Source organism: Crocodylus siamensis, unplaced genomic scaffold (genome assembly GCF_052110815.1).
Source record: "Crocodylus siamensis isolate JL-2025a unplaced genomic scaffold, ASM5211081v1 HiC_scaffold_243, whole genome shotgun sequence".
Classification (NCBI taxonomy): Eukaryota; Metazoa; Chordata; order Crocodylia; family Crocodylidae; genus Crocodylus; species Crocodylus siamensis.
Window position 1 is genome coordinate 1 of NW_028324653.1, and position 21,098 is coordinate 21,098.

Genomic DNA, 21,098 nt, shown 5'->3' on the forward strand with positions numbered 1-21,098 from the left:
GACAGGTACTAAGCCACGCCAGAAGAACAGACATCCCCAGGGACACTTAAGGAAAACTGCATGCTTGGACCCAAACACACGGTGTTGCCCCTGCCAGGTAAGTGTGTGTCTGTGCAACGGGCTCTCCCGGGCCAGTGGTGTCACCTACCTGGGTGGGGCTAGCTGATAGCCCCTACAAGCAGGAGCAGGGCTTAGCAATCCCAGCACGGGTGCCAGTGTGCGGCACGTTCTGGCATTTTGCGTGGCACATGTGTCTCAGGTCAGACAGCAGGGAAAGGGCTGGGTCTGCGCTGGCACAACACGGATGAAGCCCATGACGACTCCCCTGCCACCTGCCCCGGCACAACTCAAACCACAAGATCAAAGGTGCTTTTTTATCAGTTCAATAATGAGATCATAGTTCATTGCCAAGGAAAGATGGTGTGAGAAAATGAGAGGGAAATACATTATATCAATATGATATATTATTACAATATTATACAATACTAACCAATAGTCCATCACGAATGATGCAAAGGAGTGACTACATGGCCGGCCCTGCCTCTGCCACCTTTGTTTCTCCCCAAAATCTCTTCTTGGTGACAATGTGGTGAGGACGGGCCCAGCAGAGGAGGCGCGCCCTGACCCTGTCTCCTGCGGGACCGGCGCTGGCTGCATCCCTGGGGGGGACCGGCTCCCTCCGCCTCCGGGGCTGGTATCGGCTACCTGGGGGAGGGGCAGCTACCTGGGGGCTGGAGTCTGCCCGGCAACTAGTGATGTATTTCAGGTTGGCTGGCCGCAGCCAACAGGTGCCGGCCTCCACTGGCCCAGGGGATGAGGTCACAGGGCCTGTATAAGTTAGGACTGCCCAGGAGGAGGGGGCAGCCGCCATGCGGGGGTCTCAGAGGAGCTTTACAATCTGAAACTGGCTCTCTCCCCCAAAACTCGCGAGCTAGAAATGGCCTGCGTCCGAGGGGAAACTTCACCGGCCTCTGGACGATGCTTGTGAGTAAGCGACTCGAGATCTGATTAGACATCTAGCTGGCGGTAACTCGGATGCGTGATCAACAGGCTGCCTCAGCCCCACTGTTTGCTCTATGGGATTTCCAGGATATTGCTCGACCCTGTCCCCTAGTTTCCCTACCCCGGTAACCAATAAGGTTCTCCTTTGTGACCGGGCTGGGGGACTTCTTGAGGGCTGGGTCTGAATTACGCCTAAGAGACCCCTCAGGTCTGTGGACTAAGGGAGACTTTCCTTTTTGGCCCAAGGGCCGAGAGAGTCCCTTCTCGGGGTGGCGGGGCGGCGTCACCCCCAGGCGAGCGAGCGTGCTCCGGGAAGGGGGTCGGCCGGCCGGAGGCGCCCCAGGGAGACCCCGGGAGCCGGGGGGGCGGGCGCCGGGGCGGGGGGCGGCTCGACGCAGGAGCGCCCCCTCCTGGCCGCCACAAAGACCACGTGAACGGAGGTTTGGGTTGATGCTGAACTGGTATTTGTTGAATGCAGGTGAAAATAAAAACCAGTGGTTTAAACCACATGATTTTTACAGACGAAGTGGAGATTTGTGGCTGTGGGCTCCCTCCCAGAGGTGCAGGGGAGAGCAGGGGCCCAGACACCCGGGTCCTCGGGTGGGGGGGCTGGGGCCGGGGTCTCGGGGAGGGGCGGGGGTGGGGGCGAGAGCAGGGGGCTGGGGGCCGGATGCGGGGGGGGCACCACTTCCAGCTCTGCAGTCTCGGGGGGAATCAACCCGTGTTCGCACCGCGCAGGCGCTGAGACGGACTTTCCCAGCTCCTGGAGTCGGTCGGGGAAGATACTGGAGTTGCCCAAACATGAGAGAGAGAGAGAGAGAGAGAGTGTGCGTGTGTGTGCGCGTGTACTCGCGTGTGCAAAGACGGGATTGTAAGTCACCTCCGTCCCCGCGTGTCCGAGCCTCCGTCCCGCCCTTCCCTTCCCTTTTTTCTCCTTTTCCCTCTTGTCCGTCCCTTTTTGTCTCGTCTCCCGGCCCCGCCGCTGGCTGCGGTCGTCTCCCCCCGGGCAGGACAAACGCACACGCACTATCCGCCCCCCCGCCACCACGCAGCCGTGCCCTCGCTGCCCCCCGCGGCACTGCGGCGGCGCTCCCGGCGGGGGGGGGGGGGACACTGCCCGGCTCCCCGCGGGCTGCGGGCGGTGCGGGAGCCCGGACGAGATCTCGCGGCCACAACCGCGTCGGTCCCGCGGCGCCGGCGGCGCTCTCGGCCGGGAGCCGGAGCCGGGATGCCATTGGCCGCCCCGCCCCGCGTGCCCGCCCCCCCGGGAAGTGGCAGGCGCCGATTGGCTGCTGCCGGCCGAGGGGCGTGGTCGCGCAGCGCGGTCCCGCGTGCAGGTGCCGGTGCGGGCCCGCCCGGGCTGTCCCGCCCCGGAGCCCGGCGGGGGCAGCACTGCGGGGGAGGGGCGGCGCGCGGGGAACCGGCGGTGCCCGCCCCTCCCCCGTCCCGTGTCCCCGCTGCTGCATGTCCGGCTCCGCTCCCGCGGCCCCCGGGATGCGGCTGCTCCGCTCCTCGCCCCGCCCCTCCCCACCCCCACCCCGCCCTGACAGGGCCGCCGCAGCGCCGCCTGGGGCTGGGGCGGGGCCTGGAGCAGCGCCGGGGGCGGGGCGGGGCGGGCCTGGGAGGAGCAGCGCCTGGTATGGACGGGGCGGGGCTGACATGCTCCGCCCCCGGGAGCACGTGGGGGGTAGGTGGCAGCGACTGCAGGGGGGAGGGGCGGTCGGGCGCCAGCCCTGAGGGGGCCGCAGGGGGGCGCCCATGGGGGCGGGGCCAAGCACCCCCGCCCCTCCCGTGCGGGCCCATCCCAGCGCCCCGGGACGCCGCCCCCTCCCGCGTCACGGGAGCAAGTTGGGGGCGGAGTACCTGTACCGGGTCGAGTGCCCGTAGGGCATTAGGCCTGTGTTTCCCTGAGGACACCGGGCCGAGAGCGAGTCCCTTCTCGGGGTGGTGGCGGCTACGTTACCCCCACGCTCGCTAGTGTGCTCCAGGAAGGGGTCAGTGGGACGTGAGGCGCCCCCAGGGAGGCACCCAGAGCCTGGGAGGTGGGCGGCTCAGCGCAGGAGTGCCCCCTACTGGCCCACCACACATTGTGGCGGTGGTGGGATCCAAATACCCTGCTGTATTATGGGCATAATTTGGGAAGAATAATAGAGTCACTGAAATCCCTTGAGCAAACACTTTCTAATCTGGCATCGGGTAGACTGCATAGTGTAGATGGCCAGGATGGCGGATGAGTATGTCCAAATGACCGTGCCCGAACTAAAAGAACTGGAAGAAGGGACAGGCCTTCAAGTGAAGAAAGGGCTAAAGAAGGAGGAGCTGATTAAACTCCTGTGCAACAATGACTCAGCCACAGAGCCCCTTCACGCACGCCAACTCCTGAGTCCTCCCCAGAATCACATCCCCACATGCCAAGTCCACGGCCCTCCGAGGGATCACCCGCTACGGAGGAGCGCTGGAAGTACCAGATGTGGCTAGACGCTGAAGAGCGGGAGCGACCGAGCAAGCTCAAGTAGGAGCTAGAGTTGAAAAAGATGGAGCTGGAGGCCCAGCGTGAGTGTGAGAAGGCACAGATGGAGCTGGAGGCCCAACGGGCAAAGCAAAGATGGAGCTGGAGGTCCAGCGTGAGCATGAGAAGGCACAGCTGGAGCTGAAAAACATGGAGCAGGAGGAGAAAAGGATGGAGCGGGAGGCCCAGCGTGAAGAGGCTCAGTGCAAGCACGCTTGTTTCCATAGCTCTGTAAAGCTACCGACCCAAGCTTTTAAAGGGGGGTGCGGAGGTGTGGGAGAAATCCACCTTTGTTTCTCCCGAAAATGTCTGCCCAAGGGCATGGGGGAGGGGCTGCCCATCAGCTGATGGTGGTGGGGAGCCAGGAGGGCGTCATGTCGTCTCGTGTCTGGTGGGTGGTACGGGGTCGTGGCACAAGGTTTGGGCGATTTGGCCTGAGACCAGGACATTTCCAAAGGTAATAACGAAAGGGCCCTTCCCCCACGGCTCCTCAGCTGTGGGTCAGGTTGAGAGTGCTGCTGAGCTTTCTCCTCAGCCCAGGAGGAACCTTCCCCTGCTCCAAAGGCCTGTGGCCCTGCTGGGGAGATCAGCCCACATCTGCGTGCGTGTGTCTACGCGTGCAATTAATGCACACAAATAAACTCATGCTTCTTGATCTGGCACAGGCCGGCTAGGCGCTGTGAGCGTATCAGCCGCTAGGCAGCTGGGTTCGGGATCGAGGAGATGAGTCGGGAGTGAAGCAAAGGCAAATTCACTGCTGGCTCACGCGTACAACAGCTAACGGACAGGCTAATGCGACAAACAGGTAGCAGAGCACTACAGAGCCAGCAGTGAATGATAATGTCGTGGTAAAACACGTGGAGGCTTTCGGGTCAGGTGAGGAGAAGCTTTTATTCCGAGCTCCAGCTGCGGAGAGAGCTCAGGGCAGCAGGGATGCACCAAGCGCTCCAGAGAGATCTCTCCCTTCACGCACCGTCATCCAGTCCGTGTGCTTTTGAACAGCCGTTACACAGGACGTGATTGCAGTCAGTTTTCCCGAGCAAGCAGTCAGAGATGAGAAACCCATTTTCTGTTGTCTCAAAAGCAAGGGACACATGCTTCTCTGCTGTCTCAAGGCTGCGGTTATGGGTGAAGCAGATCACTTGGCAATACAAGGAACAAACATTTCCTTTTGTCTTTGCTCTAACACGCAGAGCCAGCAATTTCCCACTTAACTGTCACGGTCATTTCCGACTTGCAGTTAGCTTGACCAAAGTTTAAGGCATCCAGTTATTGTGGAATCAAACAAACTACAGATAGACCGAATGACAAAGAGTTCCCACGTGGGGTTGGCAACTTATCGGCAGTCCCTCTATGCCAGGTGTGCGCCAGGTTGTTCCAGCAAAGTCAGGCATCCCCGATCAACGCTGTCCAAGGGGTCACTGGGAAGGCCCCTAGATCAGGACCCGGTCCTCGCTCCCATTGGGAGTCCGGGGTCCAGGCTTGGTACAGCGATGGTCCTTCTGTCCCGTGCTTCGTGCTGGTCCCTTGACATACGTGCTCCTTTATCTTATGCTAATGTGTTAGCTCAGAGCCATTTATGATCTTGCCCGACAGCTGTTACCCTGTGGGATTAGGAGGTGTCAGAAATTATCATAAAAAGGTTACTGCCTAAATTTGGACTCACCCAGTAATCAAATCACACCACATCACTTTGTGGTTTGAGAGTAACATTTATTCTCCCTCAGTTCAACCCCGCTGGCTACTTCCTTTTTGGAATTTGTGGACTGTGTCAATCGTATCTTGAGGTCAAGTTTGTTATTTTGAGTGGCCTTTAAGCAAGAACCAATGGGTGAGCTAAAGTTTACAGTTCTGTTTTCTAGTTCCGCTTTTTGGGGCCCAGTTAGTCTTATGATGGGTAGAGACAGTTAATTCTAACATTGCGGTTATACTTGCAACAGACAAGGTACAATTTGCGGGTTGCAATCTTACAAGCTTTGCCTTGGCTAATGTTAACTGTCAGACTACTGTCAGATGTCTCCAAGAAACAGATATTATTTACTATAATTTGCTCATGAGCCCCTTTGGTTCTGGCCATCACACTGCTCCGGAGTCTTTTGCTCGTGGGCACGCCATTTGAACGTGCGCCCTGGAGCAACGACTCCGAGGAATATTGCTCCGGACTTTCTATGTGCACAGCACATCCGGCTGCTGTGACGGGGTTACAGTGCGCTGCAGAGGGGTGGCTGGGGCACATAGGGCTAGCTGGCACCTGGCCGCAGCACTGTGTTGTTACCCATGAAAAAGCTCTGGAGCAGACTGGCCCTTGGCTGCTCCAGAGTTGATTTATTTTGTGCGCCCTAATAGGGGCACACGTGTAGATGCAGAGACATTTCCTGCAGAAGTAGTGAAGCAGCTCTGCAGTAAACATTTTATGTAGTGTGCCCTATGGGAGAAAACTGGGCCCCTTATGGCCTCCTCCCAGAGGGGCAGAGGGCTGTGCCTGGGCAGGGCCTGTAGTGGGCTCTGAGGGCAGGTCTGTGATGCCCGAGGGGCAGGAAGCTTTTCCCGTGCCCTCTCACCTCCACCTGGGCCCCTGGGGTCTGCCCCAGCGGTGACAGGACAAAGAGATCCACCAACCCTCATCCCCAACCAGGGCCGCAGACGACGGGCTCCTTTCCAGCCCAGGAGATTCAAGACACCTGCGGACATGTGAGTGAGGACCGGATCCTGACCAAGGGACCTTTCAGGGTACCCCTCGGACATTGATCGGGGATGCACGAATTTCCTGGAACAGCTTGGTGCACACTGGCATAGAGGGACTGCCGATAAGTTGCCAACCCCATGTGGGAACTCTTTGTCATTCGGTCTATGTGTTGTTATCATTCACTGTTAGCTCTTTATTACTGTACTATCTGTTTGTCGCATTAACCTTTCTGTTAACTGTTGTGTGCATGAGCTATCAGTAAATTTGACTCTGCTTCACTCCCGACTCGCCTCCCCGATCCCGAACCCAGCAGCCTAGCGGCTGATAGGCTCACAGCGCCTAGCCGGCCTGTGCCAGGTGATGCAGGGGAAATGTCCCACACCAGCTAGATGGGGCTGTGCCTGGGCAGCGAACATTTGTCTGGCAGGATGGCTGCTCTCCCAGGGCCAGGCCTGATGACCTGCACTCTCACTCCCGTGTTACCCCTTGATGGACACGGTCAGGAGGGTTGTTGGGCTCTGACTCAGGCCCTCCCATCCCATCCCAGGTGTGGAAGCTGTGCTCCGGTGCACGTTACCTGGCCCCCCAAGTGGTGGAAAGTTGGACCACCTCCACTGGTGAAAACTAATTGCCAGGGTTTTTTTGGTTTTTTGTTCCCATCACAGTGATGAATGTGCGAGGTCTCAGAAGCACAGGGCTTGGACCCAGAGGCGGCTGAGGAGCCAGCAGGTCACCCCTGGGCTCCTGGGCAGTATTCCCCAGGCAAGAGGAGCCTGTTCCTATGTGCCGTGGGCCCTGCAAGGGGCTTGGTGTGGGCACGGGGGGCTCCTTCCTCCCAGAGGGGTCAGCTGGCGATGGGATCTGCGGGGCTAGAAGCTGTTTGCAGCCTGCACGTGTGTTCAATCCTGGCTGTAGCCATGTCCGCACTGGGCTGTCACATCTGTCTGCATCCCGCTCCGCTGACAGCACATTGGGACGGGGGGGCTGTGCTGGGCAGGGGGCAATGCCCTCTGCGGGTCTCCCCAGGGTACTCAAGGAGCTGGCAAGCATCATAGCCCAGCCCCTGGCACGGATCTTTGAAAACTCCTGGCGCTCTGGTGTAGTGCCCGAAGATTGGAAGAAGGCCAATGTGGTGCCGACCTTCAAGAAAGGGACGAGAGTGGATCCGGCAAACTACAGGCCCATTAGGCTGACTTCTGTCCTGGGGAAGATCTTAGAAAAGTTTATGAAGGAGGCCATCCTTGAGGGACTGGCCCAGGCTAACATTCTAAGGAATAGCCAGCACGGGTTTGTTGCGGGTAGGTCTTGTTTGACCAATCTCATTTCCTTCTATGACCAAGTGACCTATCACCTGGACAAGGGAGAAGAGATTGATGTCATATATCTTGACTTCAAAAAAGCTTTTGATCTGGTATCCCATGATCACCTCTTGGCCAAAATGCCCAGTTGTGGCCTTGGCTCCACCACGATCTGCTGCCTGGGAAATTGGCTTCGTGGTCAGAACCAGAGGGTTGTGATTGATGGCAGTCACTCATCGTGGTGCCCTGTGACCAGTGGGGTCCCTCAAGGCTCTGTCCTGGGACCCATCCTGTTCAACATCTTCATTAACGATGTGGACATTGGAGTCAGGAGTGGACTGGCCAAGTTCGCCGATGACACCAAACTTTGGGGCAAAGCATCCACGCCAGAAGAGAGGCGGGTGATCCAGGCTGACCTGGACAAGCTCAGCAAATGGGCAGACGAGAACCTCATGGTGTTTAACTCTGAAAAATGCAAGGTTCTTCACCTTGGGAGGAAAAACCTGCAGCATCCTTATAGGCTCGGCAGTGCTACGTTGTTTAGCACTACAGAAGAAAAAGACTTGGGGGTCTATCCTTCTCGCACAAAGCGAGACGATCCCCATGAGAGGTAAAAGAGGGAAAGGGGCCAGGAGGCTTCCCTGGCTGACCAGAGAAATCCAGGGCAGACTAAGGGCCAAAAGGGGAGCACATAATAAGTGGAAACAGGGAGAGATCACCAAAGAGGAATATACCTCTTCTGCTCATGCTTGTAGGGAGGCAGTTAGACAGGCCAAAGCTACCATGGAGCTGAGGATGGCAACCCAAGTAAAAGACAATAAGAAATTGTTTTTTAGCTATATAGGGAGTAAAAGGAAGGCCCAGGGAGGAATAGGACCCCTGCTAAATGGGCAGAAACAGTTGGTGACGGACAGAGGGGAGAAGGCTGAACTCCTCAATGAGTTCTTCGCCTCAGTGTTCCTAAGCGAGAGGCACGACAAGTCTCTCACTGGGAGTGTAGGGAGGCAGCAGCAAGGCACCAGACTTCCATGCGTGGACCCTGAGGTGGTGCAGGGTCACTTGGAAGAACTGGATGCCTTTAAGTCGGCAGGCCTGGATGAGCTCCATTCGAGGGTACTGAAGGCACTGGCCGACATCATTGCAGAGCCACTGGCGGGAATATTTGAACGCTCGTGGCGAACGGGTCAAGTCCCGGAGGACTGGAAAAGGGCCAATGTGGTTCCCATTTTCAAGAAGGGGAGGAAGGAGGACCCGGGTAACTATAGGCCAGTCAGTCACACCTCCATCCTTGGCAAAATCTTTGAGAAAATCATCAAGGCTCACATTTGTGAGAGCCCGGCAGGACAAATTATGCTGAGGGGAAACCAGCACGGGTTCGTGGCAGGTAGATCGTGCCTGACCAATCTAGTCTCTTTTTATGACCAGGTCACAAAACGCCTCGACGCAGGAAGAGGGGTGGATGTCGTATACTTGGACTTCAGGAAGGCCTTTGATACGGTATCCCACCCCATACTGGTGCACAAGTTAAGGGGCTGTGACTTGGATTACTGCACAGTCTGGTGGGTGGAGAATTGGCTGGAGGGTCGCACCCAGAGAGTGGTGGTGGATGGGTCGGTTTCGACCGGGAAGAGTGTGGGCAGTGGGGTCCCGCAGGGCTCGGTGCTTGGACCGATACTCTTTAATGTCTTCATCAGCGACTTGGACGAGGGGGTGAAATGTACTCTGTCCAAGTTTGCAGATGACACTAATCTATGGGGCGAAGTGGACACGCCGGAGGGCACGGAGCAGCTGCAAGCAGACCTGGACAGGTTAGACAAGTGGGCAGAAAACAACAGAATGCAGTTCAACAAGGAGAAATGCAAAGTGCTGCATCTAGGGAGGAAAAATGTCCAGCACACCTACAGCCTGGGAAATGACCTGCTGGGTGGCACGGAGGTGGAAAGGGATCTTGGAGTCCTAGTGGACTCCAAGATGAACATGAGTCGGCAGTGTGACGAAACCATCAGAAAAGCCAATGGCACTTTATCGTGCATCAGCAGATTCATGACAAATAGGTCCAAGGAGGTGATACTTCCCCTCTATCGGGCGCTGGTCAGACCGCAGCTGGAGTACTGCGTGCAATTCTGGGCGCCGCACTTCACGAAGGATGCGGATAACCTGGAGAGGGTCCAGAGAAGGGCCACTCGTATGGTTAAGGGCCTGCAGGCCAAGCCCTACGAGGAGAGATTAGAGAAACTGGACCTTTTCAGCCTCCGCAAGAGAAGGTTGAGAGGCGACCTGGTGGCTGCCTATAAGTTCGTCAGGGGGGCACAGAAGGGAATTGGTGAGTATTTATTCACCAAGGCCCCCCCGGGGGTTAGAAGAAATAATGGCCACAAGCTAGAAGACAGCAGATTTAGATTGGATATTAGGAGGAACTTCTTCACAGTTCGAGTGGCCAAGGTCTAGAACGGGCTCCCAAGGGAGGTGGTGCTCTCCCCTACCCTGGGGGTATTCAAGAGCAGGTTGGATGTGTATCTAGCTGGGGTAATGTAGGCCCAGCACTCTTTCCTGCTTATGCAGGGGGTCGGACTCGATGATCTATTGAGGTCCCTTCCGACCTTAGCATCTATGAATCTATGAATCATTGACCACAAGATGGACATGAGCCTGCAATGCGATGCTGCGGCTAGTAAAGCGACCAAAATGCTGGCGTGCATCCATAGATGCTTCTCGAGCAAATCATTTCCTTGTGATTTGCACATGCTGATGAGGGCAGCACTGAAGCTGGTCTCTACGGTGCTGCTGCCTGCTCCAATCACGCTGGGCAGGGCTTGCAAAGCAGTTGGGACAGGGCCAGGAGCGCCCCCGTCCACCATGGGAAACAGTGTCTGCTGCGAGCACATGGCACCCCCCCAGCTACGGGCTTCCCCTGCAGTGCCCAGGCGCGGGGCTGTCCCATCCCATCCAGTCCCAGGCAGAGCCCGGTGGTGCAGGGCAGGGGAGGCGGGGGCAGGACCTGATGCTGTGGGGAGACAGGTTCCTCCTGTCCTGTCCCTCCTCCTGCCCTGTGGAGCCTGGGTTATGGGATCCCACAGCACCCAGACTGCCCACGGGGGTCATGCTAAGGGGTCACGGGGGGGAGTGTTTGGGCCCTGGAGGGCTGGGAGGGGCGCCCCCCACATGTGCGCACATGCACAAATCCACCCCCCACAGAGATCTGGGCTGGCACATGCCCCCCCACCTGCCCTGCAGGACCTGCCTGGCGCTCCATCCCCTGCCCAACTCCTCCCCTCCCCCTGGGGCCTCCATCCACCCCACTCCGTCCCCCTCAGAGCTGTACGTGCAGGGAGCTGCTCTCCAGCCTTTCCCACTGCATTCATGGCTGGCTGCTTGTGTGTGGGTATGCGAGTGCTCTGGTACCCCTTGCATCCCGCTCCCACCATCCCCTTGCACACTTGAACCTGCCCGTCTGCAAAAGGAAAGCACAGTTTCCTGATCCCTCTAGACACTGAATTTGGGACAAGTGTCCCGGGCCATACAGCCCAGGACTGGGATTTGAGGTTCCTATTTGGGCACTGTCCTACCCAATCAGGGAGCAGGGGCCACCCTAACTGCAGGGCTGGGGGAGGAGGGAGCAGCTGTTGGGGCTGGAGGGGAAGGGAGGACGGCTCCAAGACTGCTGGGAGTTGGGGTGGGCAGGATCATCAGGGCCAGGAAGACTGCGAGCTGGGAAAGGTGCCGGTCCCGAGTGTCGGATCCATGGCCAGACTTCTGCTGTCTCCTTTCCCACAGGTGCTCCTGGAGACCGGACACTGCCCACAGGCGCCGTGCACGAGTGTAGAAAGAGCGAGAGGCCAGGCCCCCCCGCCGGTGAGATCCCTCCTGGGGAGACGTGGCTGCTGTGCTAGAGCCCGTGGCAGCGGTGTGCCTTCCCTCCACGGCAGGAGCTGGCGGAGCAGGACTCAGGAAGAAGTTTTTCCTGATATCTAGCCTAGATCTGCTCTCTGTCATTTTGTGACCATTGTTCCTTGTTACCCCAAGAGGTGCCCTGGTGAACAGAGCATCTCTGATCCCTTGCTGCGTTCCCCTAATGAATTGGTAGGCAGCTACAAGAGGTCTGCAGGCAGGGGCTGAGTGTGCAGAAGTCCCTCATGTCGTCCAGATCAGAGCCGGTCCAGCTCCAAGACCTGCGGGGGCAGGATGCGGTGCAGGCCATGCAGCCCCGTTGTGAGGCCGAGCTGCCCTCCGTGACCCCAGCGCTGACACCGCGGGATGAGCTCCCCACCACAGGGCCCTGGCGCCGGCTCGTCCTGGCCGAGGGGTTTCAGCCGGGGCAAGCGGAGGACGAGAAGCTCCAGGTGAGAGTGTTTGTTTGGTGCCATCTGCACCTCCGCATGTCTGGGGGAAGTTTCCCCCCAGATCCCAGCTCCCCAGTGACACATTTGTCTCGTCCCCAGCTCACGGTGCGTGTGGAGGTCGAGGAGGTGTCCTCAGACAAGATGCAGCCCCCTGGGGCCCTGCCGGAGCCTGGTGGCTCCTGGGTGCAGCAGCCGAAGGCCCATGGTGAGGACAGGCCTCTGGAGGAGGCAGGAGATCGGGAAACCCCAGGGCCCGAGGACGAGCTGCCTCATGTCGCCAAAGAGGAGCCCCCGCCCAACCCGGAGCCAGGTCCTCACCAGCCTTTTTGATGTACAAGGTTAACCTGGGCTCAACACCCAAAGAGTAGCAGTTACCTCCCCACACCTCCGCCATTATTAGTGTTGGCTCCTGGGTTAAGGCCAGTTGATTTTGGGGGACAACTAAGTAGAAAACAGAGATGGGAGTGGGGTCACAGGCTCCAGACAAGTGCTGCAAGGGGGGACAGCGAGCGGAGCGGACAGTAGCCGGTGGCTCTTGAACGAGTGCAAGCAGCCAGGGGCAGGTGAGGTGCGGGATGAAGTCCTGGCGTGCAGTTAGGAGCCTGAGTGCCTGTGCTGGGGTTGGGGCGAGCGGCTCCAATGCCTGCCCCTGCCCGGGACAGGGCCGCAAGGTGTGTAGCTGTGTGGCTGGGGTGGGGCAGGGCTCTGGTCCCGGGGGGTGGTCCCAGGCCCAGGCTGTTTCTCACTGCCTGCGCCGCTCCTCTCAGAAAGATGCTTCAGGTGACTGGCTCTTGCCGTGCTGCCACGGTCACAACCAGGGATCGAATTGCTGTTCTCAGGTCAGTGTTGTAATTATATCAATCAATAAGAGGCTGGTGCCGGTGATGCGGACATGAGAGTCCCCAGTGGCCTCTGGCTGGTCCAAGTGCAGTTAGCCCAGGCCTCCATCCTGCTGCAGGTCCCCGGGACAGGGGACACCTGGGACCTGTCGGCCCATGGAGGGTCCCCAGGTGCGTGCCCCGGACCAGACCCTTCCCCGGGGGAGGTGAGGAGCGGTGGGTCTCCCCTTTCCAGGGGCAGGAGGCCCGTCCCCCAGCGTAGAAATCTCTCTGCCAGAACAGTTTGATGGGTCCGTGCTCCAGCGGGTCGGTGGCTCTTGTTCTCCCGGTGCCCTGGAAGCATTTCACGTGTCATGGAGTAGACTGACCCTCCATTTCACGCCCACCCCGCCCCAACATGTGCACGTGACCCAGCACCAGCATCCCTCCAGATCCTTTCCCAGGGAGCGATGCCACGATGCCGTGATCACCACGGGCGCTGGGGCAGTTCTAGAGGCTCATCTCCAGCCTCTTGCCTGTGGGACACCGAGTCTCCTCCCCGCTCTTCCACACACTGCAGCCTCCAGCTCCCTTCATCCCAGGCCAGGCCAGGAGACGAGCAGGGCTTTCCCCGTGCCACCACCCCAGGGGTAACCTGTGCACTCTCTTACCCACCCACAGGTGCCGGGACCTTGAGCCGAGCAGATCTGCAGCCTCCCGAGGCAGGAGCAGTCAACCTGGAGCTGCAGAGACGCTCGGCAGGGAGACGGGGACGGAGCGGCTCCCTGACACCTGGGCCGGGCCAGCTGCAGGAGGGGCAGGGCAGGCCGGGGAAGCAGGGGGAGAGCATGGAGGTGAGCAGGGCACCGGCTCGAGGTGGGGGTGGGAGTGCAGCTGGGGCAGAGCCCAGGAGGAGCCAGGGGTGCTGTCAAGAGTTTGGGGAGCAGAGACCTGAAGAGTGACCGGGGGTGCTGGCACGGGAAGGCCTGGTCAGAGTCCACCAGCCCGCACCAGGCAGCCCGGGGCAGTGGTCTCTACAGCCGAGCCCAGCAAGTCCTCTCCCCCTGGCTAGGACTGGGGAGCACAGAGGGGCTCTGCAGCCGATGCCAGCAGGGTCCCCCCAGCACATCAGTTTGGCAGGAGTGCGCAGCACACCTGGCTGCTGATTCTCTGTGTTGGGGTGAGGCGAGGCAGAAGCCGGGGTGATTTGCAGCTTACAGACTAAGTGAATCAGAGGCACAGCACAGGTTTTTTCGATTCCACACTCATTTGATGAGTTCGAATTGAAGGCTGCGCACAGACCAGACCGTTAGATAGAGAGAGTCTTTTGAATACCAAGTGCAGGGGACAGCACGGTGGGAAGGGGGACAGTGCTGGGAGAGGGGATGCAAGTAAAGACCCCCCACACAAAGGGGACACAACAGCTAATCTCGTTAGTCGGACAAGACTCCACAGTCCTTGTGTGGACCGCGCTTAGCACAGCCCAGCCTGCAGATGATTTCTGGCCGCACAGCTCCGTGTTCAGGTTCGTTTTGAAGTGTCTGGTGTAAGGACAGCTGCTCTGAGGTCGGCACTGGGCAGTGCAGGGAGGTGAAAGTGTCCTGGCACAAGCCTTTGTCTCTCCCTGGACCAGATGTCACCAGCAGGGCCGGGGGTGTGGGGGGAGTGTGGGGCACCAGCAGGCCTGGGGGGTCTACAGGTAGGGAGCAGTTTTTTCTGTTATGAGAGAATTTGCAGTTTTTAAACGGAGAAAACCAGGGTCCCTGCATATCATGTGCCGGCTGAGTAGCGTACCCCTGCCTGTCCTGGCTAAGCGTGCACAGCGCTGTAGTGCAGAGCGAGTGCAGACAGGGCGGGGGGCAGCTGGGGCAGCAGACACTGATGGTGTAACGCTTGTGCCTGCAGCTCCGGGAGGTGTTTGAGGACGTGGCAGTGTATTTCACACGGGAGCAGTGGGAGCTGCTGGAAGAGGAAGACAAGGGGCTTTACCGGGACCAGATGCTGAGGAACTACCGAGCCCTCGTTTCCCTGGGTAAAGCTCTGGTTCTTGCTTTGCCCTGGAGCCATGTGAGCTCTGAAGCGGTGTTGTCTTCTCCCTGGTTTTAACGGTCTCATCCTCATGAATGTTTGGCCGGTGGCTGAAATCCCTTTGCTCCCCACTGCTCTGTCCATGATCAGCCCTCTCGCATTTCATACTTGTGCACGTGCCTCCTTCATTTGATGCAGCCGCCTTCCTTGGAGTCTTCCCCCTTGATAACATGATTTCCCTTTGCCTTCTCACCGTGATCAAATCGTGTGTCATTCGTTGTGCCTCAAAATGCACTAACAGCTGTTCCTTGGGCAGTTATCCCGAGCTCCTCCCTCTCTTGCCTAGCGTGTCCTGTCCAGACTCATTTCCACTCATTTGCCTGCAATTGCACTGGTGTTTGCCTTCCTGTGACCATCCGTCCACTGCCTGGATGAAAAGGGTCATCCTCTTCTCCCTCCTCTTCCTTCCCTTTCTGCCTAAATGTCCGTCCTCCCTTGTCCTGTCAAGTCCTTAGTATAATCCTTGAGTTCATTGGCTCCTTTCCCCAAATTTCAGTTGCTTATTCTGCGTCTAGTACCAGTGGATAAACTCTGCTTAACCACTGCCCAAGCAGGATATCGAGGCCCCGCCCCTGACTTAATCTGCCGCATCCAGCGAGGAGAGGTGGAGCTCTGGGACGGTGATGATGAGGACCGTGGGGAAATCTCGAGGTCGGAGGACCTGCGGCCAGGTGAGTTGTGGCTGTCTCCTCCACCCAGATCCCCTCTCCCAAATGCTCCGTGCCCAGGGTGAAAGGGAGCCTGGAAACTGCAGACCTCCCTGTGCTGCCATCCCCGGTGCTGACCTCAAAGAGCTTATGCTGTCGTGTGTGCAGACAGGTGTTGTTCCACGCCCTGAAATTCAAACTGTGGAAACGGTTACCAAGAGGATTGTTTTTGCCAAAGACCCCCAGTGTTTGACGTGGCCCCTTGCTGATTTCATATCCAGTGAACTCTAAGAGTAATTATTCCAAGTTTTGTCCCTGTAATACGACTCGAGAAGCGGCTCCATTAGATGTTACAGCAGAGACCTTTGGTGGTGCCGGCCTCGTGTCCTGCGCTGGGGGTGGGAGATGTTTGTTTCTGGCTTTCCCGCTGTTCACGTAGAAATTGCACGACCGTCCCCCCAACTCCCCAGAGTGAGAGCATGCACACAACCCCTCTTCCTTTGTTTGTCCACTGCTTCAATAACGTTCTCATGCCAAATTGCCTAATCCTGAAGTTCCTTACCAGCCGAACAGCTTTTCACCAGTGAAATAATCTTTTAATCTCTTCCATTACTCACCCTTCTCAAACTTTGGCATGACTGATATTTTTGAGGCCCAGGAGACCATACTCCAGGGATGTACCATTTTCTGTAGCCACTTTGCAGATATTCCAGAACCGATGCAGAAGTAGAGCTTACATTTCATTGTCTATCATACTTCCCAGCACAAACACATAGAGCAATAGCGGTGCACGAACACAGCCGAGCAAGTGACACAATTACTGTGTGAAGCTCAAAACTTCTGTGTACCAAGTGAATTTCTTGATGATTCACTGCTGGTCCACATCCTGGAAAACACAAAGACAAAAACGGGAAGGGCTTAACCCCTTTAAGTTAGTTCATGTCATGGGATCACTTTTCACACTGTGGCTGGCTTGGCCCTGGCCCTGGCCCTGCTGCAGCTCCTTCACCGATTCCCCTCTTTGCAGCTTCAGAGGCTGCTTTTTAGCAGTCTTTTCTGCTTCAAGTGACAGCTGCTGCAAGGTGTACCCTGGCACACACCTTTCCTCCTTGGCTTGCACCAGGGGCTTTCTGTTGGGGATGGCTCCCCCTATCCTTTTCCCAGCAAAGAGGAACCCCCAAGGCAGTGGGAGCCAAGGTGTGCAGGTGCTCTGCACTCACCTTTCTTGGTGTGGCAACAAGTGGCATTTTGTAGAGACTGCCGTGCCACAAGTAGCTCCACCTCACTAACCAGTCCCAGGAGGGTGTAGTTTTCAGGCCCTACACAGGAGTGATTTTTAGGCTTTTCTGCCCTGGTTATCTTCACCCCCTCATAGGCACAGTCTCTCATTTCTGGGATTTTTGCCTCCCCCAGCCATTCTGGTTAGACAAGAGAGAGGCTGGGGCTGTCCCTGGTGTCGCCTGGTCTGGTTGACCTGGAGCACCGGACGTGTGTAATCGTGGGCTCGAGCTGCATGAAGTGGGTCGGTGGAGTGGGTGGGATTCAGAAGATTTCATGTTGTGGGGGGAAGTGAATCCCTCACTGTTTGCCCCAGAATCTGTCCTGTGTGGTTTCCTCTCTGGGGCCCCGAGTGCCACAAAGCCTGAGGCTCAGCCCAGCGTCCGTGTGCGGGTTCATGCCGAGGCCTTTGCCCCAGTGCAGATTCCTGTGGTGTGCAGGCTGCCTGGCATTCGTTAGCAGAGGAAAGCTCCATGGGCTCATTCCCTGCATCAGTCACTGCTCCAGAAACAGGTAGGAAGCTGATCGCTGCTCTCAATCCTCCCCTCCCAGAACATTTCTTGGAGGGGTAATGCATGAAACACGATGGGTTTTGCTACCAAGCAGTGTAAGGCAGTGCTCCCCACACACTCCTGACTGCTGACAAGCTCTAGAAATGCACCCCGAGGCTGTTCACCCCTACACCTAGATGTGTCTTTCAGGACTGCCAGTGATCAAGGGCAAGCATTGCAGATGGGTCTGACCAAAGCAGTGGGGCTTCTGGAGCGTGTCAGCCCAGTCAGGTGGGGGGCTCAGCACCATCTCCCCCTAGAAGCACCAGCGCTGTGAGATACAGCAGCCCTTGGAGAGCCTCATTTTTCCTTTTAGCAGATCCTCCTGCTCTCATCCTCAGCCTGTTAAAACATGAACCTATTCAGGTACAGTCCAAACGCACATGTCCCACGTGTTTCTTGGAGCAAGGCCTGAGGAGATGGGGCCGAGAGCTGGGCCAGCAACCTTGAGAGTCTTCCTCTTAACTCCACCGAGTAGGGAAGATGAGACGGGCACAGGGACCTGGCACTGCCTTAGCCCTGGCACTTGGGCCTTTGGCCAGAAGACCTAGTTTTCTTGAGGAAAGACAAGTGCCAAGACCTGTCCTGCTCTGAGGCCCATTCCAGCAGAAGGAATACCAGTGCTTCCCCTTGGCAGCAGGGCAGGAACTAATCTGGTGTTTCTTCCTCCCATGCAGGACATGCCTGGTTGCTGAGCAAAACTGAGGAGCAGGCTTCTGAGGAAGGGCCTGGAAAGCTGGAGCCACCATGGGCTTCCCTGGGGAGTATGGGTGAGGTGGCTTCCCTTAGCCCAGCGATGGACCAATGGCTAAAGGGTCTGGGGATGCCCCAAAAGCAGGAGACTGTAGCACTGAACACACTCCCATGTCTAGTTGGGCATGGGAGTGAAAAAGGGAAAGAAGCCATAAAAACCCCAAGGTGCAGGGACGAATATGTCATGCTGAGACACCTGAAGAGGCAGAAAGCAAAGGTCCACTGGAGAGAGACACTGCATGCAGACCAAGGCAGTGTGGGGGACCTCAGTGGGAAGCAGGAGCACACTACCAAGCCCAGGGGGAGAGGCCACCCTTGCCCTCAGTGCAGGAAAGTTTTAGCTGCCCCTCCCTCCTGGCTCTGCACAAGAGAAGGCATGCTGGGGAGAAGCCCCATGTATGCGCCACGTGTGGGAAGAGCTTCACCTGCCTCTCGACCCTGGCTGCTCACCACCAGATCCATTCTGCACAGCTCCCCCACCGCTTCACCAAAAGGGGGAAGAGCTTTGTGCGCAGCTTGGAGCTGCTCAAAACTCAGGAAGTGCACAGGAAGAAGTGTCAGTACCGCTGTGTCACATGTGGTAAGACCTTCACCCATTTCTTCTCCCTTGCTCAGCACCGGCGCATGCACTTGGGGAGGAAGACGCACCGCTGCACCGAGTGCAGGAAGAACTTCATCAGCTGGCAAGGCCTGTCCCAGCACCGGTGTGTGCGGAGGAGGCAGCAGCCACACTGCTGCACGAAGTGTGGGAAGAACTTCAGGCAGCCCTCCAGCCTGGCCAGGCACAGGTGCATGCACACAGGGGAGAAGCCGCATCAGTGCTCTGTGTGTGGGAAGAGCTTTCACCTGTTCCTCCCATCTGGCCCTGCACCAGCACATTCACACAGGGGAGAAGCCTTATCAGTGCTCTAAGTGTGGGAAGAGCTTCACCCAATCCTGCAACCTGGCCAGCCATCAGCGTGTCCACACAGGGGAGAAGCCATATCAGTGCTCTGTGTGTGGGAAGAGCTTCACCTGCTCCACCAGCCTGCCACGGCACCAGCGCACCCACACAGGGGAGAAGCCATATCAGTGCTCTGAGTGTGGGAAGAGCTTCACCGAATCCTCCAATCTGGCCCAGCACCAGCGCATTCACACGGGGGAGAAGCCACATCAGTGCTCTGAGTGTGGGAAGAGCTTCCGTCGTCCACAGCCTGGCGCAGCACCAGGGTCCATACAGGGGAGAAGCCATATCAGTGCTCTGTGTGTGGGAAGAGCTTCAGTCATTCCTCCAGCCTGGCCGGCCATCAGCGTGTCCACACAGGGGAGAAGCCATATCAGTGCTCTGTGTGTGGGAAGAGCTTCAGTCATTCCTCCAGCCTGGCCGGCCATCAGCGTGTCCATACAGGGGAGAAGCCATATCAGTGCTCTGTGTGTGGCAACCTGGCCAAGCATCAGCGTGTCCACACAGGGGAGAAGCCATATCAGTGCTCTGAGTGTGGGAAGAGCTTCACCCAATCCTCCCATCTGGCCCAGCACCAGCGCATTCACACAGGGGAGAAGCCATATCAATGCTCTGAGTGTGGGAAGAGCTTCACTTGCTCCTCCAGCCTGGCCTACCACCAGGATGTCCACACAGGGGAGAAGCCATATCAGTGCTCTGTGTGTGGGAAGAGCTTCACCCAATCCTCCCATCTGGCCAGCCATCAGCGTGTCCACACAGGGGAGAAGCCATATCAGTGCTCTGTGTGTGGGAAGAGCTTCAGTCATTCCTACCAGCCTGGCCGGCCATCAGTGTGTCCACACAGGGGAGAAGCCATATCAGTGCTCTGTGTGTGGGAAGAGCTTCAGCCATTCCTCCAACCTGGCCAAGCACCAGCGTGTCCACACAGGGGAGAAGCCATATCAGTGCTCTGTGTGTGGGAAGAGCTTCAGTTATTCCTCCCACTGGCCCAGCACCAGCGCATCCACACAGGGGAGAAGCCATATCAGTGCTCTGAGTGTGGGAAGAGCTTCACTCGCTCCTCCCCTGGCCAAGCACCAGCATGTCCACACAGGGGAGAAGCCATATCAGTGCTCTGTGTGTGGGAAGAGCTTCACCCGATCCTCCAGCCTGGCCAACCATCAGCGTGTCCACACAGGGTATAAGCCCTATCAGTGCTCTGACTTGGGAAGAGCTTCAGCCAATCCAGCAACCTGGCCAAGCATCAGCGTGTCCACACAGGGGAGAAGCCATAAAATGTTCTGAGTGCGGGAAGACTTTCAGCATCCTCTCCAGCTTGCTCCAGCACCAGTGCATTCACACAGGGGAGAAGCCACATCATTGCTCTTAGTGTGGGAAGATCTTCACCTCCTCCTGCAGCCTGTGCTGAACACCAGTGCATCTGTACAGCGGAGAAGTACATCGGTGCTCTGAGAATTGGAAAAACTTCACCCATCTCTCCCACCCATCCTGGAATCAGCCCATCCACACCCAGGAGCATCCCTAATTCTGCCAGCAGTGCAGGAAGGCCTTGGAGATGTCTGCGTGCTCAGCACCCACCAGTGGCTGCATTCAGACAAGCACCCTCATGCTGGAGGCCTGCGGAAGAGTTCCCCCAGGCTTTGTCTCTTGTAGGGTCCAGTGGGAGTCCAGAGCCCAGACTGCCGGCCCCCAAGGTATGGGGGATGGGGGCTCAGAGGAAACACCTCAAGCAGAGGGCAGCCCCGGTGTGGGGGAAGGAGATGAGGAGGAGATAATCTTTGCATCGGCCTTGGCGCCTGTGCACTCCCCATCACGCTCTAAGAGGACTCCCAGGGGAAGAAGTGCCTTCACGCTAGGGTGCCCTCCCCCAGACAGTGTTTTCCCCTTTGAGAACCAGAAACTGATAACCGTTCCTATAAGCACAGTGTTTCCCGTTTCTTTAAGTAAACTCCCTGTGTGTCTGCGTGTGTCAGACCAGAGATTTCCTCCTGTTTGTTTCGCCAGGGTCGTATTTTTTCTCTCTCTCCGTCTTGAGTGCACATATGCCTGTAAACCGATAGAGTTCAAGAATTCTTTTGAAACAGGCAAGGGGGTGACCCCCCCGGCTGTAGGGGATTCGCCCTGTGAGCACGGTGCAGCCCTAAATACCGGAAGGCTGGCTCTGTCAGTTCTGATTCAACCACAA

At 57.7% G+C, this 21,098-nt stretch overlaps 1 pseudogene across 1 annotated transcript; it reads left to right on the top strand.

Moving 5' to 3' along the window:
- The first annotated feature begins 750 nt into the window (after positions 1-750).
- On the top strand, positions 751-20,898 carry LOC149851766 (uncharacterized; annotated as a pseudogene). Its single transcript, XR_016439553.1, has 7 exons — positions 751-984; positions 11,270-11,835; positions 11,935-12,145; positions 13,335-13,507; positions 14,559-14,685; positions 15,296-15,411; positions 18,580-20,898. The product of XR_016439553.1 is annotated as an uncharacterized LOC149851766 (transcript).
- The last annotated feature ends 200 nt before the right edge of the window (positions 20,899-21,098 follow it).